Source organism: Falco peregrinus, chromosome 11 (genome assembly GCF_023634155.1).
Source record: "Falco peregrinus isolate bFalPer1 chromosome 11, bFalPer1.pri, whole genome shotgun sequence".
NCBI classification, from domain to species: domain Eukaryota; kingdom Metazoa; phylum Chordata; class Aves; order Falconiformes; family Falconidae; genus Falco; species Falco peregrinus.
Genome location: NC_073731.1, coordinates 5,957,809 through 5,972,874, shown reverse-complemented (window position 1 = coordinate 5,972,874; position 15,066 = coordinate 5,957,809). Strand labels below are relative to the sequence as shown.

At 37.7% G+C, this 15,066-nt stretch overlaps 1 protein-coding gene across 7 annotated transcripts in view; it reads right to left on the bottom strand.

Moving 5' to 3' along the window:
• PLCB4 (phospholipase C beta 4) overlaps positions 1–15,066 on the bottom strand; it is a 208,597-nt gene that overhangs the window by 171,473 nt on the left and 22,058 nt on the right. The window contains exon 1 of one of the 7 annotated variants that reach the window (XM_055816322.1): positions 3,376–3,391. The exons of the other annotated variants lie outside the window; for them this stretch is intronic. The gene's annotated coding sequence lies outside the window, so the exon portion shown is untranslated. Of the gene's footprint in view, positions 1–3,375; positions 3,392–15,066 lie in introns of those variants that run through there. 7 annotated transcript variants of the gene reach the window in all.

Below are 15,066 nucleotides of genomic sequence, written 5' to 3'. Positions count from 1 at the left end.
CTTCAGACTACTCAGAAATTACGAAGTTCTCAATTTTAGGTTTGATGTGTTCTGGTTTGAGTTGTTCTTAAGAGATTAATCACTAGAATAAAGAAAGAAAAATAATTAAAGCAGTGATACAAGATGGTATATGCCACTGTTGACACTGTTGTTAAAACCATTTGTGTGTTTAATATTAGCACAAAAATAAAACAAGCGTCATGAGATCCATGGGTTTCAAAGAGTGAAAACCATGAACGCAAGGAAGATGTTGCAAGTACCTTAGATACTTAGTTGAACAGAAGAGGTTCTGGATACTTGTAAAATAAGGGATGAGTGTAAACTATGGAGGCACTCCCATAAATTCATGGTAAACAACTCAATCTTGAGAAGGGATACACAGGACCACAGGGATAAGAAAGTTACTAGAGAATGGCAACAATAACCTCCACGGATATGGTCTATTGATCTCAGAACTGAGGTTGCTCAAAAGTAAAGGTCAATCAGTAGGCATAGTGAGGAAGACTACAACCCTTCATCTGAAGAACCTGACAACCACCCAAAGGCCACCAGGAAAAATGACTGTGCATGTGGACCAGACAATTGCATATGTTGAGTTCCAGTAAATCTCATGTACATGTAAATGAGTTCTTGGAAGTCTTGTGAATACGTATAACTTTATGGTATATACTTTCCAAAAATTTGCCAGATTCTGGGAGCTTTTATGGTGGAGCTATCCCCAGTGCTACCACAGCACTGCAATAAAGAATACCTTACTTAATAACAGTCTGCTGTTAATGAGTTTTATTATATCGGACTCCTTACCCAGCTGCACCTAGCTTCCCACTTCAGTGAGGTTAGAAAGCGAGGGGGTTTGGATGTTGCAGATCTTTGTATCGGGTTTCCCTTACACACCATTTAGCTGGCACAGGCAAACAGACCCTGTTTCATTGTTATTTTTCTGGGTGTGGGACAGTTTTTTATTTCTTCAGAAACAAAACCAGAATCAAACATGATGCTTTGTACTTCAGAAGAAATTTTGTGTTTTGCTGTCCTTTAATTTAGCTCCAACCAGTGACTACTGCGGTCCAACGTATCTGCTCCATCAACTCCAACCAATGCTACATGCTCCTCTACTCCGTCATTCCGCAGTTCCGCTACAATACTTTAATTCACTGAAGCCCTGGAAGCTGTTCTTAACATTTCCCGTAATTCTGCAGACAGAATGCAAATTCATACACTTCAAATACGCTATAGGAAAGCAATGTACTGAGAAAGAACCATTTGTGTAGCACCAGTAGATTCCACATGGTCAGTAAAAAAAAAAAAGACAAAAGAATCCATTTGTGATGAAAAACACATTATCCATGACAAGGCCAAGAACTAGTTCCCCAAGAACTAGTTCCAGCAGCACTAGCCGAATGATAACCTAGATTTTGCTTTTAATTAGTTTTAATTTCTGCAGCCAGTATGTCTAAGAAAGGCACAGCTGGTGAAATCCTGGCACCCCAAACTAGGAGAGCAATATTTCTGTTCGTCTTAAGAAGATCAGGATTTTCATCTGTTGCTACAGTAGCAAATAAATATGGTATTCACTTCTTCGCACTGGATATGATCTCAGAAACAGCTAAATAGGGGCGGAGGGGGGGTAAGTGGCCACATCATTTGCTTAGTTCAACAGCATGCAGACACTTCTAACTTGCTTGGCTTTTGTATTCAAGCTCATTACAGAACTCAGAGGAAAGGAACTTAACTTTATCCTTCACATGCATGGAAAGCAACAAAATCTCATTCTCCACAAGCTTCAAACCTGTTACAGGGCAGATCCAGGGTTCTGTTAAACAAAAGCTGACTACAAATATTTCTTGCCATACAAACCATGTGGAGAAAAGAACAGCAAGATCAGCTGCAGCCATACTAAATTCAGAGTAAGATCCAAAGTATATTTCTTCATATCTTCTAAGAGATGGAAATACAAATTTGGCATTTTAAATTCACCCAAACAGCTGACCCTTTTTTTTTTGCCAGAAACAGTGTTCTATTGTACTGTATTTTTTCTTTTAATAACAGGTTGCTGATCAAAAAATAAAAACTCTGCACTTTTTTAAATTGCTCAGTACAATTACAGTGAGAACACCAGCTCTTGCCTGCCTAAAAAAAATAAGAATCATCACTGTGACTGACACATCATTGCATCAGAATACTCTTCTGATGCTGTTTTCCTAGCTTCCTTTATACCTTAATGCAACTGGGATGCAAATGGAAAAGCTGAAAGCAAGAATACTTAAAACAGGATGGTTCCTGCAACAAGAAATACCAGAAATGCAAAAATACTTCATGGTATCAGCAGAGATCCTAACGTGACTGTGCTAACTGCTCTCTGACAGATAGAAGGGCACATTTTTTGAAGACTTCTTAAGCAGTGGAAAAATGGCATAAAAAAGCGATACAAGAATCCAAAAATTAGTCAACACAAAGGACCTATTCCTGCACCTCAGATCCATGATGTCTCCGCTGAAGCTATCAGCTGACAGATTTATAGGGGAGTACAAGATGAGAGTAAAAGCACATCAGTACACCATGAGATACTTTTAGCACCAAAGTATTGTAGAACAACCACCAAAACACTGACACTGTCAAAAACTGTGCAGGCTACACAATCTACCACAGGAGCTGCAACACTTTGTGAAAATACCCCATCATATCAACAGTTTTGCCAACCAAATTAAATAAACTGAAGTGAAAGATGAGAGAGAAGGGTCAAAAAAAACCCAAACAAAACCTAAAAAATACCACCAAGACCACCACAACAAAAATCTATACTATTTCTCTTTTAAAGCCCATTAATGCAACTAGAATATCTGATCCCACTGATTTTAGCAGGCTATATAGCAAAACAATGAATAACAAGTCTTCTTTGTATTTACACATCAGGGGTGATTCAACCGATACAAAATGCTATATTTCCTATGAAGCGTACTGGCTGGAAAGCTGTCCAGGGATTAGAACAAATAAAGACTATTCAAGGCTCTTTCCCTTAAATTTGATTCTACTCCAGTAAAACCATTGGATTTTTCCTTTCAACTCCGAGAAGGATTCAGCCTTAAATTACAATAGTCTGATAGCTAAATTTACAGAAGTGGCAATAGCCTGAAAATACAGAACCTCAGAGAGAAAAGAGAACTCATGAAAAAATAAACCTTATGGGATTATCAATTAAGATATTTTAGCTTCCAAACTTAAAATAAATGGAAAATATGCCATATGAACCTCTGTAGATATTAAATTATTTTATTTTTATTATATTGAGACCCATAATTGCACCTGGAAGGAAGGAAAAACTGGATCACTTTGTCCCCATTGGTCTAAAAGCACAAGTACCATCAAGAGACATACCTGACTCACTGGCAGAATGAGCAGCGATGAGACCTGCATTAGCAAGCTTCACATGAAAAAAAATAATTAGGACAGTCAGAAAATTTCAGAGAATTTAATTGTTCACATAGCTAAGAAATAAAATCCCCACTATTTTGGAATTTCAATGAAACAATACCCGAGTAAGGAGTGCCACATCTCTCCCTTTGTAAATACTGCCACGTATTTCATTACATATGCTAAATAAACCCACTTTTGGACCCTAACTTTATCCTCCATTGTGTGCCTGATATTCAAAACTTAGGATTTGTTTTAGAAAATTTGTTTTTGACTGTACAACCCAGTTGGTAGGTAGGCTACAGAAAACAGAATCCTTTACTGAATCACATGTGTATGCATTTCACCAGCTAAGTTTGAGAAATTTGCCTTTATTCCTTCTGTACAGTATTATGTGTATTTGCATAGAAATCTTCTAAGTAAAAACAGGACTGGCTTGACTGGAGTTCATAATGTCGCCTCAGAGAACCAAGGTGTTTATGCTGAAGAGTAATTTGCCTATGGAGAGAACTTACGCATAAAAAGCAAGCAGAGACTAAGGGTCTCTGCACTTAGTATTAAGCATGACAATGAGAAAATTAAGAAATACTAAAACAGAAATGTATTTACAGCAAGACATAATCAAGACTCAAGTTTAAGCCCACTAGCTTGCTCCCATCCTGCTCTTTATTTAGAAGTGGTTCAATTGCACCAGAATGCAAGTAAAACAGAAATGTTTGCATAAGAAGGGCCTTGATAGTACTGCTTTTTGAAAAATTGTTATAAAGGAATGTTCTTGTAACAGACTTATGAAAGTAGTCTTTCTTATAAGCCTAATGGCTGCATGAAGCTAAACAATACCTTCAGTGAAGCAGAAGCCAGCAGCTTTCCTAATGCAGCTCATAAAATCAGTGTATGCAAATTTCTAACCACCACCTATTTCAATTTCCACACGTCAATATCCCTCATTTACAGTTCATCTAAAAAGACTAACAAACCATCTGTACCTCTGTTGAAGTAAAACTTACACAAATCACTTCACTGAAAAAAGGAGAATATTTTAGACTAAAACATGTAGAACAAAATGTTTGTTTCTACTCTTAAAAAAAGGGAGGTGAGTAAATCTGAACTATTTATTTCATTACCTTTTCTATCTTTTCAAAGGATGTTACGAAACAGACACACCTGATACAAACAAACATCTAAGTGGAACTGACACACTACAGCAAACATTTTGCTTACCAGAAACATTTATAATTCAATTTGGAGACATTAGCAAATGTTAGCTTTCTGACTGTCCTCTTAATGGGTTCTTTAACAACTCAGTAGATGCACAGTAACTGTGGGTATATTAGGATAATCAGTCCCAGGAGTAAATTATTCCATCTAACCTTTTACTAATGTTTAAAACCCAAAAATTACTAAGAGAAAGATCTATTTCAAGCAACAGAGACCTTCTGGTTCAAAGGAAATCTGTCTGGTGGACATGATACTGGATTTTCTCGCTTATGTAACAAATAAATTCGAAGTAATTATATCCTGAAAATTTGTTTTGATGTTTGGGAAACTTCTGGATGATTTAGTTACTCCAGTCTTTGAAGCGTGGTGCAGATGTGCAAAATCCCACAAAGGAAACAAGAGAAATTTTATTTGACAATTAAAAAGCACAAATAAAATTTAGTCTGCTTCAGAATTCTAGTTTCTGGGCTTTTAAAATAATTTTTAATACTTTGTTGAACAGGTTGTTATTTTAAATGACCATCACTAAGGTCTTTTAGCAAAAGGATCAAAGTCTATTAGACTATACCATCAAAGTCCAAATAAAACACATACATTTCCAAGTGTCAAAACATGGTGTCTTTTGCAACCCTGGGCTCCTAAAAAAAAAAAAAAAAAAAAAAGGTACTGACTTACTGGCTTCACTGTGAAATGGAACAACATGCTTTTTAAAATGCTTTTTAAAAGCATTATTAAAAAAACCCACCACCACCACACACACAAGAAAAACCCACCAAAACAAAAAAACTGCCCAACATTTCAGGATCCTCCAGTCACCAAGAGAATTCAGGTACAAATTTCAGTAACTAAAGAGAAGGAAGATTTCTTTTTTCACCTTTCTGTAAAGTGTCAAGATGTAATATTAATTCTTCCTGTTCTAAGAAAATGTAAAGAGGACTACCAAGCTATTAAACCTTTCAGTGGATCATTTATGGTATGAGTTATTAGCATAATTGGGGGCACACTTTATTCTGACCTTTGCAAAACTTTCATTTCCCAAATGTGATAGATACAAAGTGCTTTTATAATACCAATAATGATTATTTCCTATGGGAAGCTACCAATTATAAGTTGGTGAAAAACGCTATACCGGATGTACATTGAGAAAATGAACACACCTACCAACCATCAGACTAATTAAAGCCATTCTTCAAATATTAATAAAGCTTTTCACTTCCATGAAATATAACCTGTACATTTTAGTTCAACTGCATCCTTGTCAGGTCATTCATTCAACAATAATAAATGTCTGATTAGTGTTTAAATACAGCACTTATGCTGAACATTCACCTTTCCCTGGCAGTAAACCAACACATGTGGGAAGCTGTTTTAATGTTTAACCACTTGAGTCACATTCATGTTGTTTATATCAAGTCACATCAAATGCCAGCAAAAATACTCAAATACAGTAACAAACCCCTCGTGATCTGGACACAATTCTTAAAAATGATGTATATAAAAAAGTAAGCGCAGAAAAGATCACATATAAGGATAAGCAATAAACTGTCAAACAGCATGTGTTTTGGTTTTATAATACTGACTCCAGTACATTCTGGCAAGGTCACAAGTACAACAGCTAGCTGATTCAATAGCATAATTTCCTGATCTTCTGTCACCTGCTGTCTTGTATAACATGCTGCCAAAGGTTGGGAGCTAATGCGCACCAAGAAAAGAAGGGACAGAGAGGGTGAGTGTAGCCTGCCAAAATTCACAACTGCACTAACTTGACAGTTAAAGACAACCGCTTTCCCACCAATACACCCTCAACTACCCGGCGTGCCCAGGTCTGTATGTGGGCATGAGGCATGCCAGAGTAGGAGCGTGTTTTAGCAATACCAGCCTCAGGCACCTAGTTTGCAAAGCATCTGTTAACAGCAGTGAAACCACAGCACACAGAAACAGGGAAGCCTTCCAGAAAACGCAGGAGGTATGGCAAATTCAATCCCTTCACAGGTAGCCCTCCCTGGCTTTTTAAAGCTCTCCCTGGATCCCACTGGATGAATAGGTAAGAGTTGGTAGGCTGCAGAATCGTACTAGAAAGTAAAAGAATCCCTATTAAGGAATACTCAGGGGACAATCATGTACTCCCACACCACAGAGTAAGCTCCAGCTCTTACAGATTAGCCATTCTGTACAGTGTTGCTTTGGCTATATTACCTTATATTTAAAAGGCATTTGCATGATTTCCCATTTATGCTCTTGCCAATTTGCAAACCTTCACAAATATTTATGATTCCAGATGAGATGGACGTTAAAGTGAACATACTTTTACTACATTGTCACAGCACCTGTAGATTAACACGGAAGAGTATTAATAATGACAAATCTTATTCCAAGTTTTTTGACAATAGAAAACACTCCATGCTGATCTATCAATGATGAAGAAAGGAAAGCTTTTGATTTCCTTTAAAATATTCACCTGGAAACTGGCTCAAGTGTTTAGCATTTTAAAAGGGTAAAATGCCCGCTTCACAAATTGTGTATATATACAATTTATAAAGAAAAAAAAAGTTCTAGAGTCCAGGCAACAAACTGCTCAATTAAGACACGTAAAGGAAAAAGCCCAGTTAAACCAAAACAAATCATTTAAAACACACTTAGAGAAGTTTATCTTTTAGGTTTTTCAGAAAAATCTTGGTAGTCGCTTACCTACATCCTTAAAAACAAATGCATTTACACAAAAGCAGCACACACAAAAGCCAAATGGTTTTCAGGCAGACCTAGATTACTTGTAGACAGGCTTGTAAATCCAAACATTTTTCTATATCTTGGGGCTGGGGGAAAAACTACTTTATTGGGTCTAAAGACTTCACTTTGCTCAGTTCCAACACAGCCACAGACAAATACTGTGCCAATATCCGATATGGACCCTTCAGAGTTAAGGCAGACAGAACTGCTTTTTTACAGGAAAAATGGGTACCAACTTCAAATTCAGCAAACTCAAGTTCCAATTAATCTGAACCAAAAACTTCCCTCATTATAAGTCCAGTATTAAAGAATATTTGATCTGCCTTTCAGAGAGGGAATTAAATTCCTTAGTGGACTACATGTAAGACTCAACATGTGTAAAAGCACACCTTATTAGGCAAAATTTTAAACCTCCTTTATTTAGTTTTCAAAGTGAAAGTTTCAGAAATAACTTGGACAGAGTTACTAAATACTAATGTGAACCAGGCATGCCTGACCATCTTGCTGGAAAGGACCTACTGAATTCATAGAGCCAGATGCTCAGCTTAGGTGAATTCAAACCAAATACAAGCCACAAATATTTTAATAGCTAGGTTAACTGGCTTTTCTCCTCCCATAAGCTCTCACAAGAAGCAAAGATGGGGTTGCTTTCTCAAGGCTAAAACAGAGCTCAGCATGAAGAAAATGACTGAACGATTTTTTTGTCAGACTGAGCAACCCTCTTGCTCACAACCAGGAACCGGATATATACACCTGACCATCTAGACCTGATTTAATGAGGGAAGTGAAGGACTGCTTCCTTTGTATGAGAAGAGTCTGATCATCAGACCATTTATGAAAACATCCACTGCAAAACAAGTATAGTCAAAGTCTTCCACATGCACAAGTGTCTGAGAAAAGGACTCTGCAGATCTTGAAAAAACAGTCTATATATCACCATAAGAATTACAAGTAATATCTACAGCAGCTCCAAAGATACGCTCCCAACTGCTAACCCAGACTGCAAAAGATCTCATAATGCTCTTGTTTACGATTTGTATTTTCAGTCTGGTACAGATCAAACAGCAAAAAGTGCAGCTATGAAATCTAAGTAGATTTACTCACTACTTTTCATTGTAATGTTTAACAAGTCTTACCAATTTAGAAAAGAAACAACAGTTAAATATAAACAATTGAAGAGTAGAATGTATGTCATTAAGCAATTAACAACATTCCATATTTCTCTTTCCCCTTTGTTTTACAGAAAAAAAAAAAAACAAACTAGACAGCAGTTTCATCACTCCACATACTGTAAACTTTCAAAACTTGGCAAAGCAACTTTTACACATTGTGTTCCAGATCAAATAATATGTGATTCAAAGATCTGGCAGCAGCTCTTTTGGGAGCTATTTCTTACTTTTCTGGCATATACAACCTGTCGAGTTTAGAAAATTTACTCTTAGTAGATTAAGAGGATGTACACAGAGAAAGGGGAAATCAACGTAACCACACTAATTATAAATGAAGTTTTGAATGCAAATTTGATTTGCCACAGAGACTTCCATTGCCTGCAAGAGATCATTCTGATGCAGAACAGCACATGCCATCTTCCCAAATTCCAGTTTTCGCAGGTACTGCGATCAAGAAGGATTTGTTTAGGTAAACAGCTGCCAGTAGAGCAGACTCCATAACTATGTTGCATACACACACACACTCTCTGTCCTCTAATGCAATACTCATTAAGAGCAGCAAAATTACAACAGATAAGATATGAACACTAGAACAAAAGCGGGTTCTGGGAAAGCCACAGGATGGTATGGAGTTTTGCCTTTGATTAGAATCTGTTTACTTAAATACTCAACCAAGCATTGCTTCTCTAAACTAGACCACAAAATAATTAGAGAAAACATCCCCAAACTATGGAAAATTTCAGAGGGTTTAGAGAAGTTGAAAACACAAAAAGAAAAAAAATCCTTTCCAAATACAATGCATTTTCTGGCAGTAATTCAGTAATTTTCTTTTTGGCTTCACCAGAAAACAGTAGGAGCTAAAGATGAATGCACTGTTCATGTGGCCTAAGATGACCATCAGTTTAAAAGCAAAGACATATTAGGCAAATAATCTTGGTGTACCAATACTAGGTCTCAGCAGAGAGTTTCAACAGGAGAGTCAGAAATGAAAAAAACATTTTGTCCAAACTCAGCTGTGCACATGACCTTGCTTTCTTCCCCACCACATATCTATTTCCTATACCTGATAGTTTTATTACTAGATTTCCCACTTTTTCTATCTTGCTTCATTTATTTTGAAGTTCTCCTGATACCATCCAGATTGTTCTGATTACTTGTTCACCTCCCTTTCTCTCTTTTTCATATGCTTGGCCTCAGTTAAGTCAGTAACAAAAATCCCACTGACCTGTCTGCAAAGGAATCGCTTTGGGAACACTGGGAATGTCACTCACTGTATCTGCCTCTGCCACCATTGCCCTTCAGCTCTCACACCGAGTCATGCCACGTGAGTTTACGTTGAGAAACCAGTAAGGGAATACTTTCCTCCACTCCTTGCTACCCTAATCCCTCCATTTTGAGACACGTACTCCTGCTAGTTAGTCAGCGCAGACTCTTGTGGTCTGGTTTCCTCCTGAAGCCAATTTAATTAACTACTAAGGAAGAGAGCAACCCAGAAGAAAAAAAAGGAGGAGGGAGAAGGGAAGCCACAAAAAACCCAATACGTTTTAGTGACTTGAGCCTACACAGAATTAAATGGTTTGCAATAACTCCCACCTTCTTCACACTTTCCCAAGACCTAACAATATAAACTGCCATCCCATGTCTCACATTTTCTGACCAGTTCTTCTGACATTGTCCACCTTTGCATACAAGGCCAGGTCTTTGCACATTTTAAAAGAACAAGATTCTAACTTTGTGTACTTAGGAAATATAAATTTTGCATGTAATAACACCATAGCTTAGTTCCTTATATAACATTCCCATACGTTTCCAAAATACAGCAAATAGTCTTTCCTTCCTGAAGAGTGGCAGATAAATCTTAAAGGGAACATTTTACAAGGCACTCACTTAAAGAGATACCCAGGCAAAACAAATCAATCTCTCTCAGCCCAAGAGAACTCATACCATGAACAACGAAAACATACAGGAGCCAAGATTTGTTTCCTCTCTTTTTCTGCATTAGAATTTCTGAAGATTCAGGCACGGTTTAAGACAGACCTACCATGGGACAGTCTGAGGCAGCAGTTAGGTAAAACTTCAAGAGTCACCTCCAAAACTCCACTAGTCACACATTCTTTCCTCACTAACCTCTGCTCTGCTAGCACAAATGAAAAACAATTCAGCTGAAGAAAAATCATAAAATCATAGTACAGTTGGGTTAGAAAGAACCTTTAAAGGTCCTCTAGTCCGATTCCCCTGCAATGAACAGGCACATCTCAACTATATCAGGTTTCTCAGGGCCCTGCCCAGCCTGACCTTGAATATTTCCAAGGATGGGGCATCTACCACCTCTTTGGGCAACCTGTACCAGTGTTTCACCACCTCCATCATGAAAAATTTCTTCCTTATGTCTAGTCTAAATCTACCCTCTTTCAGTTAACCCTGTCCTATCACAACAAACCCTACTAAAAAGTGTATCCCCATCTTTAAGTCCACTTCAAGTATTGAAGGGCCACAATAAGGTCCCCCAGAGAATTCTCTTCTGCAGGTTAAAAATAACCTTATAATAATTTGTTTAGCAGGTCTACTTTTCAGCCAGATTACTGATTCGCTACTTACACAGCCTTTCAGTGTGAACAAGCATCCAGGGACAAGAAATTAGAGGTTTGGAGTGAGACTGGGGACTACTTTATCAGAAGTGTCAGTTTTAACGTACATGAAACTATAGGGAACCTGACAACTGAAACAGTAACTACTGCCATAAGCTAGGCTTTTGCTGTCACTAGCTTTTTAGCTTCCAGAGCTCTGCCTCTGCTCTGAACCACCACCGTGTCTCAGTCTGAGACCTTCACCAGTATATACTTTCTGCTCCTTCCATGCTCACCCTTCTCACCAAGCTCTACCCATCACTGGATTTTGCTGTAATTTAACAGAATAGTCTTTCAAAGGAAAATACAAAGACTACAGGATCACAAACAGCAGAGAATGTTTGAAAACAATGCTTCATCTGGATGCAATAAGCTTCGTTTATTTTTCTTTTGCCTCTCTATTTTTGTTTTATACTGTTGACTCTTAAGTTTTAATGATGGAAGATATTTTAAGCATTCCTGACCTAGAAATGTGCTAAGAATAAGAGAACTTTTATAAGGAAAATATTGTCCATCTGAAGGGACACTCAGTGCATACTCCACCTAAGTAAGCTATGCATGTTGCTTACAAACAGCAGATAACTTTTCAGTTAGAATTTTTTTCAGTTTTCAGAAATAACTCAATTTCCAGAAACCAGAGATAACATGTATAAAGAATCTGACAGGCTGTAGTATTCAATGGACCTGATTAAGAACATAGTAGTAAGATTGATGGCCAAAATAGATGATATGGAGCAAAATTTAGATCAGGTGGAAAATACCCACCACCACCACCCCCCCCAAAAAAAAAAAAATCTTAGTTGCTGTACTTATCATGGACAGTAAACAGATATCCAGTGGAGACACAGTCTAAAGCTAGGACTAAAAACCTCTTTGGTCAGTTTGCTATTGTCAAAATAAACTGCACTGGTCTAACAAGAAGGCAGCTTCTCTTTATTCTCCCATATGAAGTGTCACTTCTATTTTGGGAGCAGCTACCATGCCCCATATCACAACCAGGAAGCAAATACTTGAGGACTAAAACCCATCCTCACTTATGTCAGTGCTTATATGAATATGCCCACCAGCTGTGACAACGGAGTTAGTGCAGATCCACACTGGCATAAGGAAAACAAGCACAAAATTTTTGTGCTTGTAGCACATAGATTACATAGAGACAAGTTCATCAAGGTTTGGTCTTTTCAAGTAAAGCAAGCAGTGTAACATTAGAAATTACAGTAGATAATTCTTACAAGTATGTTGGTGTGAGCAGCACCATATTAACAGTGCTTGTGTATGCACCTGCAGTACTTTCACAGCACAAGATGTCATCTGTGGCTTTATGGCACTATCTTGGAGGACCCAGAAATGTGAAAAAAATAGTCATGCAAATCTACGAAGCACTTCCTCAACTGTTAAAGCAAAACCAGTAGTCCCTTCAGATATAATTATCATAGCAGACACAATCTGTAAGCTTCAACACTCTTAAGAACCTAGGTTTTAGAAGAGTCAATAGCCAGTCTTTTATTTTGTGATTAAAAAAGGAAGGGAAAACTTCCACAATGGTATGATTAAGTGATCTGTTAATGACCTTCCTGAATACAAGACGAAGCTGCATCATTTCACCCCCACTCTGTATCAGACTTGAGGCACAGGTGCTCTGCCTTTTGCCCCCACCCTGCCAGGGTCCATCAGAGCACACAGACCCCTTGATGAACAGGTTTCCATCTGGAACATACAGCAGGGTGGACAAACACAATTTACATGCTTTGAAAGGATGACGCAGTTAAGAGTATCTCTCCCAACTCTGTTTCACTATCTATGCCATAAGAACGGCTACCCTGAAGCAATCTGCCAGTACTCTGATATTATCCTTAACGTAACTATAGAAGATAAGTGTTTTGTTTTGTTTTTATGAAGGCTGCAGAACACACAGAAATAGGAAAAGAAAGAAAGAAAAAAAAAAGTATGCCATACACACAGATTAATATACCTAACACATTAGCTACTAATATTCCTGCCCTCCTTTAGTGATTCTAGCCAGTAGTCCATTAGGTGCTCATAAACTCCACGCTGAGGATCCCGTTATTCAATAACACCTTCAAGCCACATTAATGGATAGCATTTTAGTAGCGGGAACCCGTACACTCTTTCACAGTTCAGCTTATCTTTGGTGATGGCTCTAATTTGCATTTCTCCCTTCCTTCACCTTTGTTCAGTCAGGAAGGTATTTCAGCTTTTTCAGAGTAGGGGGGGTGGGGGGAGTCAAACAGCAGTTTGAGAAAAATATCAGTGTTCCTTCACCACAGTCTGATTCAAATATAGCCTGCCTACAGGATAAACAGAGTCAATCAATGAATGCTCCAGTGTGCTGCTAAATACTAGACAGAATTAGTAGACTTTTCCACAAGGCTGGGCTGTACCCAAACTAGAGACTGAGGCCTTTCCCCGTATTGCCCATGTAAAAATACTTCCTTTTTAACAATAAGGTACACAATCACATAAATAGAATTAACACAGGCAGCACATAATTGGTTCTTATTGAGTGCAAGGTACAGCGATAATGAAGAATCCCCTTGGGGCTAATAATGTGGCTGGCGTGAATACTGCTCTTAGTTCCCCATCTAAGAGAGAGAGGGGCACAGGAGCACAGGTAATTTCATCAAAAATACACATGCCAGGTGATCTGACACTGTACAAAAGTTTTGCAATTCTAACCTGTAAAAATACCACAGGTATCTTATTTCACCTCCATAAAAAACAGCTAAAAAGTGGTGATGAATAAAATCAATGAGGTAACCGTGATGGTCAGTAAGTTGTTTTAATTATTATTCCAGTCAGGAATGCCCAGTGAACATTATGCCCAGCCAGCTTAACATTATAAACTTCGACAGGGATTCAACAATCCGTCTTTCCAAAAGTGTTGGAAAACACAATTTATTAAAAAAAAAATATTCTTTGGCTAGTTCTCTCTTCAGCTCAGTCTCTTTAGAAGCAGGAAAGGGGTCAAAGTTCCTGAAGCTCCTGAGTATTCAATAACATGAACAATGCTTTCCTAAAAGGCGCATCACTATAGGTAATGATGTGTTATGATAAAGGCAACAGCTCTGTTGCACACTCCTGTCCTCCCACCACTAGGTGAACAGAATAAACCTGTAAGGACACACCACCTGACCTCATCTCCTGAAGAAATACTGTCTAGAATCACACTGTAATTAAACAGACAATAATGCATGATGGTCTCACTTATCTTTAATAATATGATTGTTTAGTATGCTTGCTACCCAAAAAACCTCTCCCAGGCATTCTCAATATAACTATTACATACTAATATGTATTAATGTATTAACTACAGTATGCTGCTCACAGACCCTAAAACTGACTGTACAAATTGTGACTGCCTGGGGCTCTTTTTGTTTTAGATTTGTCTTGTTGTTGAACAAACTATCTTCATATTTACCTGATGTAAATTCAGAAGTTCTGGAATTTTCTTCTCCTTTGTTCCGGAAGATTTTGAAGTCTCTGACTTTCAAGACTGTGTGTAAAACCTATGGCTATCCTTATGCATGCTATGTTTAAATGGTTAAAATTGAGTGAAAGGGAAAATGAAAAGTAAGAACTCTAACCTCCTTTACCTAACTCCATATATAGCGTTTTTTCCCCTGTTATGCAGAGTTTTATTTTGAAAGCGTGCATGATGCTCAAATACAATAGCTACTCAAAGTAAACTGATCTATCCCTTACTTTATCAATGTTAAAAAACAGTATTAATTACCCCAGCAGTTCTGTCCCTGCTGTGACTTCATTCTAAATCTAGTAAGAGTTCTCTTGCTTACATCTGGGTAAGGAGTTAGCACTACCTGTATTTTCATACTTTTGCTCTAAGAAAATATTTACACAAGTCTACTTTCCAAGAAAGCTATTTCTGGCCAACA